The sequence below is a fragment of the Calonectris borealis genome, chromosome W (assembly GCF_964195595.1).
Source record: "Calonectris borealis chromosome W, bCalBor7.hap1.2, whole genome shotgun sequence".
Taxonomy (NCBI): Eukaryota; Metazoa; Chordata; class Aves; order Procellariiformes; family Procellariidae; genus Calonectris; species Calonectris borealis.
This window is the reverse complement of record NC_134351.1, coordinates 50,141,462-50,161,667: the sequence shown is the minus strand read 5'-3', so window position 1 is coordinate 50,161,667 and position 20,206 is coordinate 50,141,462. Positions and strand designations below refer to the sequence as shown.

Genomic DNA, 20,206 nt, shown 5'->3' with positions numbered 1-20,206 from the left:
ATAAGATTCCGCCCCACCAGCCTTCTCTTCTCTTGTACTGGGGAGCCCAGAACTAGACTCAGCACTCCAGATGTGTCTTGCCAGGGCTGAGTAGAGGGAATCACCGCCCTCAACCTGCTGACAATGCTCTTCCTAATTTCAAATTAGAAATTTCCATAGTTGTCCTGGTTTTGGCTGGAATAGAGTTAAATTTCTTCCTAGTACTGTGTTTTGGAATTAGTATGAGAAGAATGTTGATAACACACTAATGTTTTCAGTTGTTGCTAAGTACCCTGCTAGTCAAGGACTTTTCAGCTTCCCATGCTCTGCCAGGTGCACAAGAAGCTGGGAGGGAGCACAGCCAGGACAGCAGGCCCAGCTGGCCAACGGGGTATTCTATAGCATGTGACATCATGCTCAGTATATGAATGGTAGGCGTGTTCCAGGAAGTAGCGATCGCTACTTGGTTATCGGTCAGTGCGGGTGGTGAGCAATTGCATTATGCATCACTCATTTGGTATATTCTATCATTATCATTATTATTATTTTCCCTTCTCTGTTCTATTTAACTGTCTTTATCTCAATCCACGAGTTTTCTCACTCTTACCCTTCCGATTCTCTCCCCGTCCCACTGTGGTGGGGGGAGTGAGCGAGCGGCTGCATGGTATTTGGCTGCCTGCCAGGTTGAACCACGACAGTCCTTTTTGGCGCCCAACGTGGGGCTCAAAGGGTTGAGATAATGATAGATCTGACCAAAGTGTGTTAAGTCAAAATTGTTATAAGCATCCATTATATTGATTGGTCACAATGTTGATGTATTGGCTGTCAAAGTTGTGGGGCTGGCTCTCAATGTTGGGTCATGTAATACCTTGCTTGCAGTATGTGATCCCGGTTGTGCTGTTTATCATTATTCGGAACTGGGTCAAGGTTATCATTTTGCTGCTGTTTTATGAGGTGATAAAATCATTGGTCGAAAGTCTAATCTGGTATCTCTACTCAGCACTGCCGTCATCTCTGTACCTCGGGAACCACCTCTTAGAAACTATTAGTAATTACACTTTTTTCTCCTCAGAGAATGAATTTAAGGGGGAGACAGGATGGGACACTTTCGCCCACTTGTTCACCTTCCCTTCCATATCTTCAGAAACTCCTTTTTCTTCTATCCTCTTCACAAAGATGTCCACAATATTCCCTGAGAATTTTGAATATCCTTGGGATGTTCAAACAAGCATGTTCATATTGCTATGTCTCCTGAATGTGGTTCAGGCCTTGTTCAGGGTTAAAAAACTATTCAGGAATACTGTCCAAATATCAACCCCGGCAACAGACACGGTGGCTACTCCAACCCCCGCGACAGGCACTGCAGCTACCCAAACCCCAACAACAGGTACTACAGCTGAACCAGAGGACCAACCCTTGCTGGTATCCGTCGCCCCTATACATAAAAGGAAATCTCAGAGGAGAAAGTCAGGTCATTTAGAAAGGGATGATGGAAAAGCAGGGCCATCACGAGGAGGGGAGGAGGAAGAGGAAGAACTCATAAACAAGACGGAAACCACTCGATCGCTATCCCTATGTGAGTTGCGAGATATGCGGAAAGATTTCAGCCGTCGTCCAGGCGAGCACGTTGTTACCTGGCTGCTCCGATGCTGGGATAATGGGGCCAGTAGCCTGGAATTAGAGGGGAAGGAAGCCAAACAGCTGGGATCCCTTGCTAGGGAAGGGGGCGTTGACAAAGCAATTGGAAAAGGGACACAGGTCCTCAGCCTCTGGAGGCAACTCCTGTCAGGCGAGAAGGAAAGGTATCCCTTCAAGGAAGACGTTACATATCGCCCAGGGAAATGGACCACTATGGAGAGAGGTATCCAGTACCTGAGAGAATTAGGTGTGCTGGAGGTGGTTTATAGTGACCTGGACAATGAGGAAGCGCCGAAAGATCCAAATGAAATCCAGTGCATGCGACTCATGTGGCGGAAGTTGGTACGGAGCGCACCAGCATCGTATGCCAGTTCGTTGGCACTACTGTCCTGGAAAGAGGAAGAAGCACCAACGGTGGATGACGTAGTTAGCAATCTCCGGGGTTTCAAAGAAACTCTCTCCTCCTCCCTTGTCTCGGCTGTGGATAAACTGTCCCGGGAGGTCCAGCAACGCAAAGAGGATATGTCCGATTCTCCACCTGTACGGACCAATATCTCAGCCATTAGGAGTCGTGTTTTTCTGCTCAAGAGAGAGGATATAGAAAGTACACACCACGGGGCACCCTGTGGTTGTATCTGCGTGACCACGGAGAGGACATGAGGCAGTGGGATGGAAAACCTACCTTCATCCTAGAGGCATGTGTACGTGAGTTACAAGGAAAAACAATCACACAAGGGGGTTCTACCAGGAAAAATGCTGCTCCAGTTGTCAGGAAAAACCTGTCTCACGACACTCCAGTTTCCAGTGAACAATTCCCCAGACAGATTTTCCCAGAGGCTGGTGCATGGTAGGGGATGTGACAGACCCACTCAATGCCATGCTCTTTGGCCCAGGTGTCTATGAGGGTGTTTCGGAAATGAGTCCCGTTGTCTGACTCAATTCTTTCTGGGGTGCCATGTCGCCATAGGACTTGCTTTTCAAGGCCCAGGATGGTGTTCCGGGCAGTGGCATGGGGCACAGGGTATGTTTCCAGCCATCCGGTGGTTATTTCCACCATGGTGAGCACATAGCACTTGCCGTGGCGGGTTTGTGGGAGTGTGATATAATCAATCTGCCAGGCCTCCCCATATTTATATTTCAACCATCGTCCTCCATACCAAAGAGGCTTTACTCGCCTGGCTTGCTTGATTGCAGCGCATGTTTCACATTCGTGGATAACCTGTGCAATAGCGTCCGTGGTCAAATCCACCCCTCGATCACAAGCCCTTCTATATGTTGCATCTCTTCCTTGATGGCATGAGGCATCATGGGCCCACTGAGCTATAAACAGTTCACCCTTATGTTGCCAGTCCAGATCCACCTGAGCCACTTCAATCTTAGCAGCCTGGTCCACCTGCTGGTTGTTTTGGTGTTTTTCAGGGGCCCGACTCTTGGGTACGTGAGCATCTACGTGACGTACTTTTACAACGAGGTTCTCTACCCGGGCAGCAATATCTTGCCACAATGCGGCAGCCCAGATGGGTTTACCTCTGCGCTGCCAGTTGTTCTGCTTCCACTGCTGCAACCACCCCCACAGGGCATTTGCCACCATCCATGAGTCAGTATAGAGATAAAGTACTGGCCATTTTTCTCGTTCAGCAATGTCCAAGGCCAGCTGGATGGCTTTCACCTCTGCAAACTGGCTCGATTCACCTTCTCCTTCAGCAGTTTCTGCAACTTGGCGTATAGGACTCCATACAGCAGCTTTCCACCTCCGATGCTTTCCCACAAGGCGACAGGACCCATCAGTGAACAGGGCATATTGCTTCTCATTTTCTGGTAGTTTGTTATACAGTGGGGCCTCTTCAGCACGTGTCACCTCCTCCTCTGGGGATATTCCAAAAGCTTTGCCTTCTGGCCAGTTTGTGATCACTTCCAAGATTCCTGGGCGACTGGGGTTTCCTATTAGGGCCCATTGTGTGATCAGTGCAACCCACTTACTCCACGTAGCATCGGTTGCATGATGTGTAGAGGGGACCCTCCCTTTGAACATCCAGCCCAGCACCAGCAGTCGGGGTGCCAGGAGGAGCCGTGCTTCAGTACCAACCACTTCCAAAGCAGCTCAAACCCCTTCATATGCTGCCAATACCTCCTTCTCAGTTGGAGTGTAGCGGGCCTCGGATTCTCTATATCCCCGACTCCAAAACCCTAACGGTTGACCTCAAGTCTGCCCTAGTGCTTTCTGCCAGAGGCTCCAGGTAGGACCATTCTCCCCGGCTGCGGTGTAGAGCACATTCTTTACATCTTGTCCTGCACGGACTGGCCCAAGGGCTACTGCATGAACTATCTCCCGTTTAATTTGTTCAAAGGCTTGTTGTTGCTCAGGGCCCCATTTGAAATTGTTCTTCTTCCGAGTCACGTGATAGAGAGGGCTTACGATCTGACTGTAATCTGGAATATGCATTCTCCAAAAGCCCACAACGCCTAAGAAAGCTTGTGTTTCCTTTTTGCTAGTCGGTGGGGACATGGCTGTTATTTTGTTGATCACATCCATTGGGATCTGATGACGTCCATCTTGCTATTTTATTCCTAAAACCTTAATCTCCCGTGCAGGTCCCTTGACCTTACTTTGTTTTATGGCAAAACCAGTCTTCAGAAGGATTTGAATTATTTTCTTCCCTTTCTCAAAACCTTCTTCTGCTGTGTTGCCCCACACAATGATGTCATCAATGGATTGCAGGTGTTCCAGATCCTCACCCTGTTCCAGTGCGGTGTGGATCAGTCCATGGCAAATGGTAGGGCTGTGTTTCCACCCCTGGGGCAGTCGGTTCCAGGTGTACTGGACGCCCCTCCAAGTGAAAGCAAACTGTGGCCTCCACTGTGCTGCCAAAGGGATTGAGAAGAACGCATTAGCGATGTCATTTGTGGCGTAGCACTTGGCTGCCTTTGACTCCAGTTCGCATTGGAGTTCTAGCACGTTCGGCATGGCAGCACTCAGTGGCGGCGTCACTTCATTCAGGCCACGGTAGTCTACTGTTAGTCTCCGCTCTCCATTAGACTTTCGCACTGGCCATATGGGACTGTTAAAGGGTGAGCGAGTCTTGCTGATCACTCCTTGGCTCTCCAGTCGACGAATCAGCTCATGGATGGGGATCAGGGAATCTCAGTTGGTAGGATATTGTCGCCGGTGCACCGTTGGGATAGCGATTGGTACCTGTTGTTCTTCAACCCTCAGCAACCCCACAATAGAAGGGTCCTCCGAGAGACCGGGCAAGGTGGACAGCTGTTTAATTTCCTCCGTCTCCAGGGCAGATATTCCAAAAGCCCACCGGTACCCTTTTGGGTCCTTGAAATACCCTCTCCTGAGGTAGTCTATGCCAAGGATGCACGGAGCCTCTGGGCCAGTCACAATGGGGTGCTTCTGCCACTCATTCCCGGTTAGGCTCACTTCGGCCTCCAATACAGTTAACTCTTGGGATCCCCCTGTCACTCCAGAAATACAGATGGGTTCTGCCCCTTTATAGCTTGATGGCATCAGGGTACACTGTGCACCGGTGTCTACGAGAGCCTTATACTCCTGTGGCTCTGATGTGCCAGGCCATCGAATCCACACAGTCCAGTAAACCCAGTTGTCCCTTTCCTCCACCTGGCCGGAGGCAGGGCCCCTCTAGTTCTGGTCACAGAATCCGTCTCTCACTTCTTGCAAACGTGAGTCCAGAATTTCTTCATTACAATCCAAAGTAAGATCAGCCCTTCTACTCTGTCTGGGCAACTGTTCACTGGGAACTGGAGTGTAGTGAGACAGGTTTTTCCTGAAAACTGGAGCAGCATTTTTCCTGGGAGAACCCCCTTGTGTCATTGTTTTTCCTTGTAACTCACGTACCCATGCCTCTAGGGTCAAGGTAGGTTTTCCATCCCACTGCCTCATGTCCTCTCCGTGGTCACGCAGGTAAAACCACAGGGTGCCCCGTGGTCTGTACCCTCTATATCCTCTCTCTTGAGCAGAGGGACGCTGACTCCTAATGGCTGAGATACTGGTCCGTGCAGGTGGGGAGCAAGACATATCCTCTTTGAGTTGCTGGACCTCCTGAGACAGTTTTTTGGACAGTTTCTCCACAGCCGAGATGCAGGCCCGTAGGGAGGAACAGAGAGACTTTCTTCATATTGCTGGAGTTGGCCAGCCAATTCATCCACCGTTTGTTCCTCTCCATCTTTCCAGGTCATTACTGCCAATGAGTTTGCATGCAAAACTGGTGTGCTCCATACAAACTTCCGCCACATGAGTCTGGTGCACTTGACTTCATCTGGGTCTTTGGATAACTGCTCATTGTCCAGGTCATCATAAATTACCTCCAGCACAGCTAATTCGCTCAGGTACTGGATACCTCTCTCCATGGTGGTCCATTTGCCTGGGTGATATATAACATCTTCCTTGAAGGGATACCTTTCCTTCACGCCTGACAGCAGTCGCCTCCAGAGGCTGAGGCCTTGTGCCCCTTGTCCAATCGCTTTGTCAATGCCCCCTTCCCTAGCAAGGGATCCCAGCTGTTTGGCTTCCCTATCGTCTTATTCCAGGCTATTGGCCCCGTTATCCCAGCATCGGAGCAGCCAGGTGACAATGTGCTCGCCTGGATGACGACTGAAGTCTTTTCGCATATCTCGCAACTCACCCAGGGATAGGGATCGGGTGGTTACCATCTCATTTCTGGCTTCTGCCTCTTCCTCCTCCTGTTCTCGTGATGGCCCTGGTTCACCTTCATCCCTTACTAAACGAGCCGAGTTTCTTGTGCATTTTCTTTTCTGTATAGGGGTGACTGATACTGGCACGGGTTCGTTCTCTGTCACAGGGGTTGGAATAGCTGCAGTGCCTGTCGTGGGGGTTGGGGTATTTCCAGTGCCTGCCGTGGGGGGTGGGGTAGCCACAGGGCCTGTTGTTTTATCATCAAATGTAGAGACCTTTTCTTCCCCTTGATGGTTCTGAATAGTGTTGAACAGGGCTCGGTAGGCATGGGCCATGCCCCAGCACGTTGCAGTGATTTGTGTCTCCCTAAAGTGGCCAGGGTGACAGCATACTTCTTCCAAATATTCTACTAATTTTTCAGGGTTCTGCACTTGTTCAGGGGTGAATTTCCAAAACACTGGGTGTGCCCACCGTCCTAGGCATTAGAATCATAGAATCATAGAATCATACAGGTTGGAAAAGACCTCTAAGATCATCGTGTCCAACCGTCAACCCAACCCCCCCATGCCCACTACACCATGTCCCTAAGGGCCTCATCTACACGTCTTTTAAATACCTCCAGGGATGGTGACTCCACCACTTCCCCGGGCAGCCTGTTCCCAGGCCTGACCACTCTTTCAGTAAAGAAATTTCTCCCAATGTCCAATCTAAACCTCCCTTGGCGCAACTTGAGGCCATTTCCTCTCGTCCTATCGCTAGTTACTTGGGAGAAGAGACCAACACCCACCTCGCTACAACCTCCTTTCAGGTAGTTGTAGAGCACGATGAGGTCTCCCCTCAGCCTCCTCTTCTCCAGGCTAAACAACCCCAGTTCCCTCAGCCGCTCCTCATAAGACTTGTGCTCCAGGCCCTTCACCAGCTTCGTTGCCCTCCTCTGGACACGCTCCAGCACCTCCATGTCCTTCTTGTAGTGAGGGGCCCAAACCTGAACACAGTATTCGAGGTGCGGCCTCACCAGTGCCGAGTACAGGGGCACGATCACCTCCCTACTCCTGCTGGCCACACTATTTCTGATACAGGCCAGGATGCCGTTGGCCTTCTTGGCCACCTGGGCACACTGCCGGCTCATGTTCAGCCGGCTGTCAACCAGCACCCCCAGGTCCTTTTCCTCTGGGCAGCTTTCCAGCCACTCTTCCCCAAGCCTGTAGCGTTGCCTGGGGTTGTTGTGGCCGAAGTGCAGGACCCGGCACTTGGCTTTGTTGAACCTCATACAGTTGGCCTCGGCCCATCGATCCAGCCTGTCCAGGTCCCTCTGCAGAGCCTTCCTACCCTCCAGCAGATCAACACTCCCGCCCAACTTGGTGTCGTCTGCAAACTTACTGAGGGAGCACTTGATCCCCTCGTCCAGATCATTGATAAAGATATTGAACAAGACCGGCCCCAGTACTGAGCCCTGGGGAACACCGCTCGTGACCGGCCACCAACTGGATTTAACTCCGTTCACCACAACTCTCTGGGCTCGGCCGTCCAGCCAGTTTTTTACCCAGCGAAGAGTGTACCTGTCTAGGCCGTGAGCCACCAGCTTCTCTAGGAGAATGCTGTGGGAGACAGTGTCAAAGGCTTTACTGAAGTCCAGGGAGACCACATCCACAGCCTTTCCCTCATCCACTAGGCGGGTCACCTGGTCATAGAAGGAGATCAGGTTGGTCAAGCAGGACCTGCCTTCCATGAACCCGTGCTGGCTGGGTTTGCCCATGCTATCCCACACAGCCTGCCACTCATAACTATCCAGCCTCGGGGCAGATCTCTGGATGATATTCTTAAATTGATTATTAATCTTGGACAAAACTGAAACAATATTCCCAAGGAATACCAATAGTAGTATCTTAACTACCCAGAGATGTTCAAGGTACTGACAAGTTATCTTAACGAAGGAGACGATATCATAGAGGAAGGTAGTGAAGGTGCCATCCTGTATTTCCTCCATAAAGAATCTCTCAGAGGAAGAGGTATAATTGCTAATGGTCTCCATGAGGTGGTACCCAAAGTACAGTAACGGCTTCAGTACAAATCCCAAATACCAGATAACGCTCAAGGCCAGTGTTTTAGTAACAAATCTCCCAGGCAAAACATCACTAATCACTGCAGAGCACAGCAGACTGCAAAAACCAAGACCAATCTTTAGCGTGTACAGCAAAAACAAGAGCATGGTGCAGATCAGATAAACTAATATCGAGAATAGATGAATCAATATTATGACTAGCAACTGTTAACAGATATAAATTCCTTAATACACTCTAGTTAATCTGTTGTTATCTCAACCCTTCGCTGCCCCACGTTGGGCGCCAAAAAGGACTGTCGTGGTTTAACCCAGCCAGGAACTAAACACCACGCAGCCGCTCGCTCACCCCCCACCTCCGGTGGGATGGGGGAGAGAATCGGGGGGGCACAAGTAGGAAAACTCCCAGGTTGAGATAAAAAAAGTTTAATAATGGAAATAAAACAAAGTAGAACAGTAATAATAACAATGAGAACAACAACAACAACAGAATATACAAAGCAGGCGATGCACAATGCAACTGCTCACCACTCTCTGACCGCGTGTCGCGAATGGGGGGAGCGCTCCCCCCCCAGTTTTTATACTGATCGTGATGTCACATGGTATAGAATACCCCATTGGCCAGCTGGGTCAACCGCCCCGGCTGTGCTCCCTGCCACCCAGCTTCCTGTGCACCTGGCAGAGCATGGGAGGCCTAAAACTCCCCAGTGCAAGCACCACCCAATGGGCCATCAATGCTCCTCTCATACCAAACCCAAAACACAGCACCACTCCCCCAGCTACTGGGAAGAAAGTTAACTCTGTCCCAGCCGGAACCAGGACAGCCACTTTAAATACTCGAGTGATGTCAGAATGTTAGAGGTCTATGACATTTAGAAGTGTCATAAGTAAAAATAACTTATTCATCTGAAGTGATGCTGCTTGTCAGGAATTGCAAATTTGTACTTTCTAAGATGATGATGTTTGACAAATACTAGTGGTGAGATGTAAAGAAACAATAGGTATCTAATGCTGAAATCGAGTTCCAAGCTTAAGTGCTGAAGAGTGCTGATAGGAAGTAGGTATAGGTTCCTGTGGAATGTTAATTAAGCATAAATAGTCATCTTCTGCAGCAGGCTGAGCGGTTTTCATGTTCTGTTGGAGTTGAGCGTTGTGACAGTGATCTTTTATCAAAGACTGTTTATGGATTGTAAAGTAAGTATTAAAGTGTACAAGTCTTATGGCATTATATTGGTGGGAGTGCTTAATATGTGCTGATAATTGCCATGACTGATGTGACTGTTGGTCTCGATGTTTTTTTTCTCCTAAAAGTTGGACAAAGCAGTTGCATCTCTTTATGCAAGAAGAGCTTGCGCTTTTGAGCACTTTCCAGAAAAGCAGGAGACCTAGATTTCATTTTTCATGTAAATATTAATACAGAGTTTAAAAAAAGCCTTAAAAATCACCAAAAAAGCCCCCAACCAACCAACCACTTAAATTTTCATTGGAAAATCTAAACTGAATAACTTGAGCAAACGTTTCTGAAAATACCGTAGTTTCTACTCTAAAACCTACCAAATTCATCTTTCCATGAAAAAACAAAAGAATTGTCAACGGAATTTCTTAATCTGTAACATGCCATCAGATTTCTTCAAGTGAAAGTAGAGTATGTAAGAAGCATAAATGTCAATGTTCTTTGGAAAAATTACTTTCTTGGGAAATAGATTCTCAGCTTATTTACTACTTTAAGACTTCTTTTCTGAGGGGAAAACATACCTAGATGGTTGTATTGGGTTCGCATGGCAAGGTTTTGGTAGCAGGGGAGCTACAGGGGTGGCCTCTGTGAGAAGCTACTATAAGTTTCCCCTATGTCCGATAGAGCCAATGCCAACCAGCTCCAAGACGGACCCGCCACTGGCCAAAGCTGAGCCAATCAGCAGTGGTGGTAGCACCTCTGAGATAACATATTTAAGAAGGGGGGGGGGGGGGCGGAAACTGCTGTGCAACAGCAGCCAAAAGAGAGGAGTGAGAATATGTGAGAAACGCAACTATGCAGACACCAAGGTCAGAGAAGAAGGAGGGGGAGGAGGTGCTCCAGGCACCATAGCAAAGATTCCCTGGCAGCCCGTGGTGAAGACCATGGTGAGGTAGGTTGTCCCCCTGCAGCCCATAGAGGTTAACGGTGGAGCATATATCCACCTGCACCCCATGGAGGACCCCACGCCAGAGCAGGTGGATGAGCCCGAAGGAGGCTATGACCTTGTGGAGAGCCCACACTGGAGCAGGTCTTGTGGCAGGACTTGTGACCCCGTGGGGAACCCACACTGGAGCAGTCTGTTCCTGAAGGACTGCACCCCGTGGAAAGGACCTACCTATGCTGGAGCAGTTCTTGAAGAACTGCAGCCCACGGGAAGGACCCACATTGGAGAAGTTGGTGGAGGACTGTCTCCCATGGGTGGGACCCCACGCTGGAGCAGAGGAAGAGTGTGAGGAAGAAGGAGCAGCAGAGACAACATGTGATGAACTGACCACAACCCCCATTCCCCATCCCCCTGCGCCACTCGGGGGGAGGAGGTAGAGAAAAATCAGGAGTGAAGTTGAGCCCGGGAAGAAGGGGAGGGGTGGGGGGAAGGTGTTTTAGGATTTGGTTTTATTTCTCATTACCCTACTCTGATTTTGACTGGTAATAAATTAAATTAATTTCCCCAAGTTGAGTCTGTTTTGCCCATGACGGTAATTGGTGAGTGATCTCTCCCTGTCCTTATCTCGACCCATGAGCCTTTCGTTGTATTTTTCTCCCCCTGTCCAGTTGAGGAGGGGGAGTGATAGAGCAGCTTGGTGGGCACCTGGCGTTCAGCCAGGGTCAACCCACCACAACAGTGTAGTAGCCTTCAGTTTTTATTAAAGAGGTAGTACAGACTTCTTTTCCCCTTTAGAATCTGAGTCATGAATGATAATAGCCTACTTCTGAAATTAACTTTTAATGCTTTGATTCTAAACAAAAAGTATAACATCCTTTTCTCTCTCCCCTTATCCTTTTCCACTGGCTTTTCTATTTCACTCATCTAGATTTATTTAATGTGTTGGATGCATGCAAACTTGTGGGTGAGAGGTAAGAGGAGGGAGTATGGCATAAATTCCCCTTTCTTCTCTCCTAAAAGAACTGACCTGCTGCTATCAATCGGAAACAGTTAATGTTTCCCTGGCTAGTATTAACTGTCTGTAGTCATTTATCTCCTCCAGTTAGGAAACTGGAAAAGGAGGGTTAGTAGGCAGCAGCTTTAAAAATTTGGTAACGCCCAAACAACCTGGGGTCACACAGCTTGAGAAATACTGGTTCAGATGAAGTCTAATGTTATGTCAGTTGTAATCCTGAAATTGCAAGTTGGCATTCCTGCTGAAAGGAAGCCGCCTTCTATTTCCATCTGCTTGTTCATGCCCCTTTGTCTCTTGCAGAAGTAATGCACCAGCATAGTTTCAGCCATCTGCTAAACAGTGGCAGGTAGCTGATCCTTTTTGGAGTTCATGTCAAAAATAACCTAGATCAGTTCATGATGTTAATCCATGTGTGGATACAGGTCTGAAAAGGAGGAGTGGTGGGAGAGAGTGCGCTACTGTTTCATCTTATAGTGCTGGTTTGTTACTCTGAATTCATGCTGGTTTTATGAGGTCATACTTTTACAGTAACGGGAATGTTTTGTCAACTGAAGGTGGGAAATCTGTGTGGTCTGAACTCTTTCATGACTTGTATTAAGCCTGTCTAAAATTTGAATATATAGCAAAGTGCTTAATGGCGATTAATGGTTTGTTTCCCAAACATGCATGCAGGAAAAATAGCTGTTGACAGAAAAAGAAATAATTTGAGTGGATTTATACGTATTTTTTTCTTTCTATGAAATAGTTGTATAACTTCTCTCATTTGGTGGCTAACAGGAATAAGTACTACCCCTTTTCCATATCTAAATGTTGTTCTTCCAAGATCTCAGTCTAAAAGCTTCCTTATGACTATTTTGTCATGGATGGGACCTGATCTGAACTTTTGAACTGAACTTCTTTATTGGTCTAAGATGCAATATCCTTCCTGTGGCATTTGAGGGTAGGAAGCCATCAGCAGGGTCCTTCAAAAAGATGTAGCAGTAAAAGTAAAGCAATGGTAAGAAAATAAATCTTTTTCAGAGAAAGGTTTTAGATAATCTTTGATCATATTAAAAAATGAAGAATATGAAAGGTGATTACTTTTAAGCTGATTTTGCAAATACTATTGTCGTGGTTTAACCTGGCAGGCAGCCAAACACCACGCAGCTGCTCACTCACTCCCCCCTCCCCCCGCACAGTGGGACGGGGAGAGAATCGGAAGGGTAAGAGTGAGAAAAACTCGTGGGATGAGATAAAGACAGTTTAACAGAACAGAAAAGGGAAAGAAAAAAAAATATCATTATCATTATTATTTTCCCTTATTTTTCCCTGTTCTATTAAACTGTCTTTATCTCAACCCACGAGTTTTTCTCACTCTTACCCTTCCGATTCTCTCCCTGTCCCGCTGGGGGTGGGGGGAGTGAGTGAGCGGCTGCGTGGTATTTGGCTCCCTGCCAGGTTAAACCACGACAACCTCCCGGGACAGTTTCTCCACAGCTGAGACAAGGGAGGAGGAGACAGTTTCTTCGAAATCCCAGAGTCTGCCAACCACGTCATCCACCGTTGGTGCTTCTTCCTCTTTCCAGCACAGTACTGCCAGCGAACTGGCATATGACGCTGGTGCACTCTGTACCAACTTCCGCCACATGGGTCACATGCACTGGATTTCATCTGGATCTTTGGGCGCTTCCTCATTGTCCAGGTCACTATAAACCACCTCCAGCACACCTAATTCTCTCAGGTGCTGGATACCTCTCTCCATGGTGTTCCATTTGCCTAGGCGATATATAACATCTTCCTTGAAGGGATACCTTTCCTTCACGCCTGACAGCAGTCGCCTCCAGAGGCTGAGGACCTGTGCCCCTTGTCCAATTGCTTTGTCAATACCCGCTTCCCTAGCAAGGGATCCCAGCTGTTTGGCCTCCTTCCCCTCTAATTCCAGGCTACTGGCCCCATTATCCCAGCATCGGAGCAGCCAGGTAACAATATGCTCGCCTGGACGACGGCTGAAATCTTTCCGCATATCTCGCAACTCACTTAGGGATAGCGATCGAGTGGTTTCCGTCTCGTTTATGAGTTCTTCCTCTTCCTCCTCCCCTCCTCATGATGGCCCTGCTTTTCCATCATCCCTTTCTAAATGACCTGACTTTCTCCTCTGAGATTTCCTTTTATGTATAGGGGCGACGGATACCAGCAAGGGTTGGTCCTCTGGTTCAGCTGTAGTACCTGTTGTTGGGGTTTGAGTAGCTGCAGTGCCTGTCGCGGGGGTTGGAGTAACTGTAGTGCCTGTTGCCAGGGTTTGATTGGCTGCAGTGCCTGTCACGGGGGTTGGAGTAGCTACAGCGCGTGTCGTGGGGGTTTGAGTAGCCACCGTGTCTGTTGCTGAGTGTTGATCTCTGGACAGTATTCCGAAATAGTTGTTTAACCCTAAACAAGACGTCAACCGCATTCAGGAGACGTAGCAATATGATCATGCTTTTTTGAACATCCCAAGGATATTCAAAATTTTCAGGGAATATTGTGGACGTCTTCATGAAGAGGACAGAAGAAAAAGGAGTTTCTGACGATATGGAAGGGAAGATGAACAAGTGGGAGAAAGTGTCCCATCCTGTCTCCCCCTTAAATTCATTCTCCGAGGAGAAATAAGTGCAATTACTAATAGTTTCTAAGAGGTGGTTCCTGAGGTACAGAGATGACGGCAGTGCCGAGTAGAGATACCAGTATAGACTTATGACCAATGATTTTATCACCTCATAAAACAGCAGCAAAATGATAACCTTGACCCAGTTCCGAATAATGATAAACAGCACAACAGGGAACATATACTGCAAGCAAGGTATTACATAACCCAACATTGAGAGCCAGCCCCACAGCTTTGAGAGCCAATTAATCAACATCGTGACCAATCAATATAATGAATGCTCATAACAATTTTGCCTTAACACTCTTTGGTCAGATCTATCGTTATCTCAACCCTTTGAGCCCCACGTTAGGCAGCAAAAAAGGACTGTCGTGGTTCAACCTGGCAGGCAGCCAAATACCATGCAGCCGCTCGCTCACTCCCCCCCCCACCACAGTGGGACAGGGAGAGAATCGGAAGGGTAAGAGTGAGAAAAACTCGTGGATTTAGATAAAGACAGTTTAATAGAACAGAAAAGGGAAAATAATAATAATAATAATGATGATGATGATAGAATATACAAAATGAGTGATGCACAATGCAATTGCTCACCACCCGCGCTGACCGATAACCAAGTAGCGATCAGTACTTCCTGGAACACGCCTACCATTCATATACTGAGCATGACATCACATGGTATGGAATACCCCCATTAGCCAGCTGGTTTGGCTGTCCTGGCTATGCTCCCTCCCAGCTTCTTGTGCACCTGGCAGAGCATGGGAGCTGTCCTTGACTAGCAGGGTACTTAGCAACAACTAAAACATCAGTGTGTTATCAACATTCCTCTCATACTAAATCCAAAACACAGCACTAGGAAGAAATTTAACTCTATCCCAGCTGAAACTAGGACAAAAGGTGACAGAGCACTGATATAATTTCACAGCCTTGCTCTCATCCCCTGTGAGCATTAGAAGCAGAAGGCATAGCTATGTCCTGCACAGGCAGTCCATGATACATTGCTTCAGCTATACATTGAAGTTTAGGCCAACATTTTAGAACAGTCATTCAAGATTTAGTTCTTAACTCTATAGAAGAAGTTTATGGATGACCAGGTTTTAAGATAGCAATCATCTGAACAGATGTTCTTACAGTATTCTCTTGACCAAAAAACCCACAAACAAAAACCCAACATTATCATCCGTGCCACCCCCACCCCCCACCCCCCCCCCCCCCCGCATTGGGAGCTTTGCAGAATACATTGTATTCGAGGAGTTAGTGATCTAGAACAGGCCGTATCTGCTCTATTGGTCATCATACTTAGGTGTTAAGAAGCCTGTATGTTATTAATATAATCTGTAACTTAAAATATATTTTTGGGAAAGGTGAACTGTATGTGGATCAAGGGGTGGAATGTAGTGATCCTGACTGGGAGACCACTGCACATCGAGGAGTCAGTGATCCACATAACAGTTAACTTGAGGAAGTCCAGGCCTGTGCTGGGCTGCACATCCAGCTTGGCCTTCAGGCCTGTGTTGTGCTACACAAATACCTTGGCCACAGGATAAACTCAGCAGTTCATTGTAACAGAGGAGCCTGCAGGCTGCTCCCCCTTGGTACTGGTGATTATGCCACCTGTGTGGCCTTGTCTTTATCTAACAGTGCAGCAAGAAGTTCTCATGAGAACATTCTTTAGGAAGAGAGTTGTTTTCTTGTAAGAAAATTATATAATAGCTCAAACGACCAAAAAGAAGGAGCTTCCCTCCACGGACAGAATCTGCGCAGCATGCCATGGGAGAAACCCATCTGGGGTCCGTCTGATGCTGCACGATCACGGGGTTCCCACCGTCTGAAGGGACATAAGATTTTCTCTTCTTATTCTGTCTTATTAAACGGCTATTTTATTAAGCCATTTGTTGTTGAGCCTTTCTTATTGAGATCCAGAAAGAACCCTGCGCGCGCACTCATGCGCTCCCCCCCAACAACCACCATAAAATACATACCACCAAAGTCCTCCAAGATACTCTTAATACTACATGATTTGGAGCAAGCTAAGCAAAGCTTTTATTGGCCAAAATGATCAACATTTTGACTTTTATCCTAAGGGAAAAAGTTCTTAAATGGTTTTAGCAAGATAGTTTTCTTATTTGCAGAACTGAGAATCACAACACTAATAAATGGAACAGCAAAGTTTACAGGTCTCCAGTAACAGATGGAAAAAATCTCATTTTCTTCCACCTTCATAACTCAGCTTTAACAGTTCAGCCAAAGCACTTATGATTATGGTAAGGAATATCTAAAAACAGTTTATTGCAGATATACCTTATAGCTGTCCTAAAAACACAGCAGCAAAGAGTTTTTAAATATAGTCAAAAAAGCCTACAAAAATTCCAGATTCTGAACTGCATTAAGACAGTACAGGACATTTTCTACTTTGTTCTCCCTCACCTCCTTTTCCATTAGGTTGCATTATTAGATGAACAATGAAAAAGATTTATCAAGCCTACAGTATCTAGAGAGGAATATCATTACATTTTTACAAATAAGTCTACAAAACTACATTTTTTTTTTAATGCCCCCCAAAAGTCAGAGTTCCTCCTTTCAGGAGCCATTCATAGGACTTCCTTTTACCTGGGTTTTATAGTGTCTAATAATTCAACGTGAAGGACCAACACAAGGTAGGAAGTTGTGGAACTTCATTCTCTTCCCCTCCAGTTAACTGTCCCTATAATCTTTGTAAAGATAAGATTTCTTTGGAATTTCAGCATATTGGGAAAAAAAAGTTGCATCCAATTTTTATTTTTTTAAAACTTGAGCCTTACTTTCATAGAAAACAAGGCTTATGCAATCAAGCTGAAAGCAAGGAAATAGATATCTCATGTAGCCTTCTCACACTGTTTATATGTTCATCGCAAGTCAGTGTCAGGAAGGCTGGATGACCATCACTGTCTAGCAAAATAGTGCTAAGGAAAAAAAAAAGTTATCCTCGTGAGTACATAGCACTGGAACACAAATTAGACATTGTTTTTGAGAACACATATGCTGACAGTGATACAAAGTTCAAAGTTCATCATTACGACAGAACTGTATTATGCAAAATTCCTGTTTAGAACAGGCTACTATTAAAGACGTCATGTTTCTGCAAGTTGTGTTAGGCTCTATAAATCAGTCTTTTTTTCCCCGTTTGAGAGTTTGTACTAGCCTTAGTCTGTATATTAACTGACCTTTTAAAAATCACTTTTAGTTGTATTAGACCTGCAGCACATCAGATGCTTTCACAGTTGAATGCTGCTTGCATTTAAAAAAACATCTTCCATAGTAAAACGCAAACTCATTAAATAATTTCTCTGTCTTTTCTCAGTGTTCCATTCACTTGCAACAATCTGGCTGCTAACATGTTACTTCTGTCTGGATCCCATCAATATTTAGTCCAGCCACATTTTTTCTTAATTTATTATTTTCCAGCCAAAGGAGAATCTGCTTTCCTAAAATATCTATTATCATAGAATCATAGAATCATTAAGGTTGGAAAAGACCTCTAAGATCATCCAGTCCAACCGTCAACCCAACACCACCATGCCCACTACACCATGTCCCTAAGCGCCTCATCTACACATATTTTAAATACCTCCAGGGATGGTGACTCAACCACTTCCCTGGGCAGCCTGTTCCAAGGCCTGACCACTCTTTCAGTAAAGAAATTTCTCCTAATGTCCAATCTAAACCTCCCTTGGCGCAACTTGAGGCCATTTCCTCTCGTCCTATCGCTAGTTACTTGGGAGAAGAGACCAACACCCACCTCGCTACAACCTCCTTTCAGGTAGTTGTAGAGCACGATGAGGTCTCCCCTCAGCCTCCTCTTCTCCAGGCTAAACAACCCCAGTTCCCTCAGCCACTCCTCATAAGGCTTGTGCTCCAGGCCCTTCACCAGCTTCGTTGCCCTTCTCTGGACACGCTCCAGCACCTCCATGTCCTTCTTGTAGTGAGGGGCCCAAACCTGAACACAGTATTTGAGGTGTGGCCTCACCAGTGCTGAGTACAGGGGCACGATCACCTCCCTACTCCTGCTGGCCACACTATTCCTGATACAGGCCAGGATGCCATTGGCCTTCTTGGCCACCTGGGCACAATGCTGGCTCATGTTCAGCCGGCTGTCAATCAGCACCCCCAGGTCCTTTTCTACCAGGCAGCTTTCCAGCCACTCTTCCCCAAGCCTGTAGCATTGCATGGGGTTGTTGTGGCCGAAGTGCAGGACCCGGCACTTGGCCTTGTTGAACCTCATACAGTTGGCCTTGGTCCATCGGTCCAGCCTGTCCAGGTCCCTCTGCAGAGCCTTCCTACCCTCCAGCAGATCAACACTCCCACCCAACTTGGTGTCGTCTGCAAACTTACTGAGGGAGCACTTGATCCCCTCATCCAGATCATTGATAAAGATATTGAACAAGACTGGCCCCAAAACTGAGCCCTGGGGAACACTGCTCGTGACTGGCTGCCAACTGGATTTAACTCCATTCACCACAACTCTCTGGGCTCGGACGTCCAGCCAGTTTTTTACCCAGCGAAGAGTGTACCTGTCTAAGCCGTGAGCTGCCAGCTTCTCTAGGAGAATGCTGTGGGAGACAGTGTCAAAGGCTTTTCCAGATGGACCTACAGCTACAAAAAGCTGGCTTTATATACTGAAGCTATATAACCAAATTAAAAATAAAGCTTTCTTGTACTAGTAAAGTGTTCCCAGTCTTTGTAGGTCGTAAGATCAGGTAATATAAATACAAAACTACTAGGATTATCACAGAATTCTTAATTATTCTCCATTTCTCTTAAGACTGTTTTAGAGAGTTTGCAAACTAATCAATACATTTGCTTATGACACTGTTAGAATGTAAGTTCAAATATATGCAAATATAAGTTTGATAAGTTGAGAACAAAGGTAATGGGCACATGTATACACTTATCTATATAAAGCAGCCCAGAACTAAATGCTATAAACTTTATTTAAAAAATATTACATCAGGGTACAAACAAAGATAAGATTAGGAGTGTATTCAAAGCAGACTGCCAACTGACTCACTAATAGGAAAAGTGTTAGCATTGAGAAGAAGCATTTAGAACCGTCTTTTGACACACAATATATTCAAACATTACATCTCCTTTCTTGAAGAGTAAATGCTCCTACACCTTTAATTGTGACAGCAACCATAATCCATGTTAGGAAAAATAGACTGTAGAAAACCAACATCAAAGTAGTGACTGACCAAGGATTAAAAATAAGTGTCATTGACTGATTACTTATCAAAACTTTCATACATCTCTCTCCAAAACATCCAGTACTGTCAAATATTGTGAAATGCCAGGACTGATCCCATATGTCAGTTTCTCACCTTTTTATTATAATAAAAAAGTCTTTTAATAAGTAGAAATACCCTCCAGCTTGCAATATGATCTGAATTATCAGTCTTCATAATTGGAAAAAAGGACTGGGACAGCTATAAATGGTTATACAGTAGAAAACAAGGCTTTAACTTGCATCATGTTTTTACACACACATGAAGTTGAATATTCTTACATAACAAGACATGCTATATTACCATCAGCAGAACAAGTTATTAACTAGCTAACACTGCAACACTATGCAGTGACAGTACATATCACAGAGAAACCTGTATTTAGTAATCAAACTTAACTAAAGCTAGTCCCACAAGAAAAAATCCTGTACATCACTGTCAAGCTCTTAAGACATTTAAATTTAACTTTTCTATCAAATAAGCTTCTCAAAGTGCCATTACTTCAGTATGTAATTCTTAATAGTTCCGTTACAAAGATATGTATTGTCAAGAGTGTAATAAAGTGTTTACTGCAGAGACAACAACACAGAAATTTGGTGAAAAAAATCCCCAATTTAAATTTACTATTGAAATTTAAACAAGGCTCATCTACCCCTAAAGAGAAGTCACATATCACTTTATTTTGCTAATAAGCAAGATTAAGTCTTCTACTTGCAGTTCAAAAAGAAAAGGCTACACTTCAAAACGGTTTTACAATAATATTCAACCAGTAGCTAGATGTGTTAACAGCAGAACAAACTTTGCGCAAAGAACCTCAGCTGTTTTTCCTTTTATAGCATGTCACTTTTCTTGCAAAT

At 45.9% G+C, this 20,206-nt stretch overlaps 1 protein-coding gene across 5 annotated transcripts in view; it reads right to left on the bottom strand.

Annotated features, from left to right (window-relative positions):
- Window positions 1-20,206, bottom strand: part of LOC142074829 (sorting nexin-2-like) — a 69,888-nt gene that overhangs the window by 46,554 nt on the left and 3,128 nt on the right. The window contains exon 1 of one of the 5 annotated variants that reach the window (XM_075135724.1): window positions 4,354-4,432. The exons of the other annotated variants lie outside the window; for them this stretch is intronic. The gene's annotated coding sequence lies outside the window, so the exon portion shown is untranslated. Of the gene's footprint in view, window positions 1-4,353; window positions 4,433-20,206 lie in introns of those variants that run through there. 5 annotated transcript variants of the gene reach the window in all.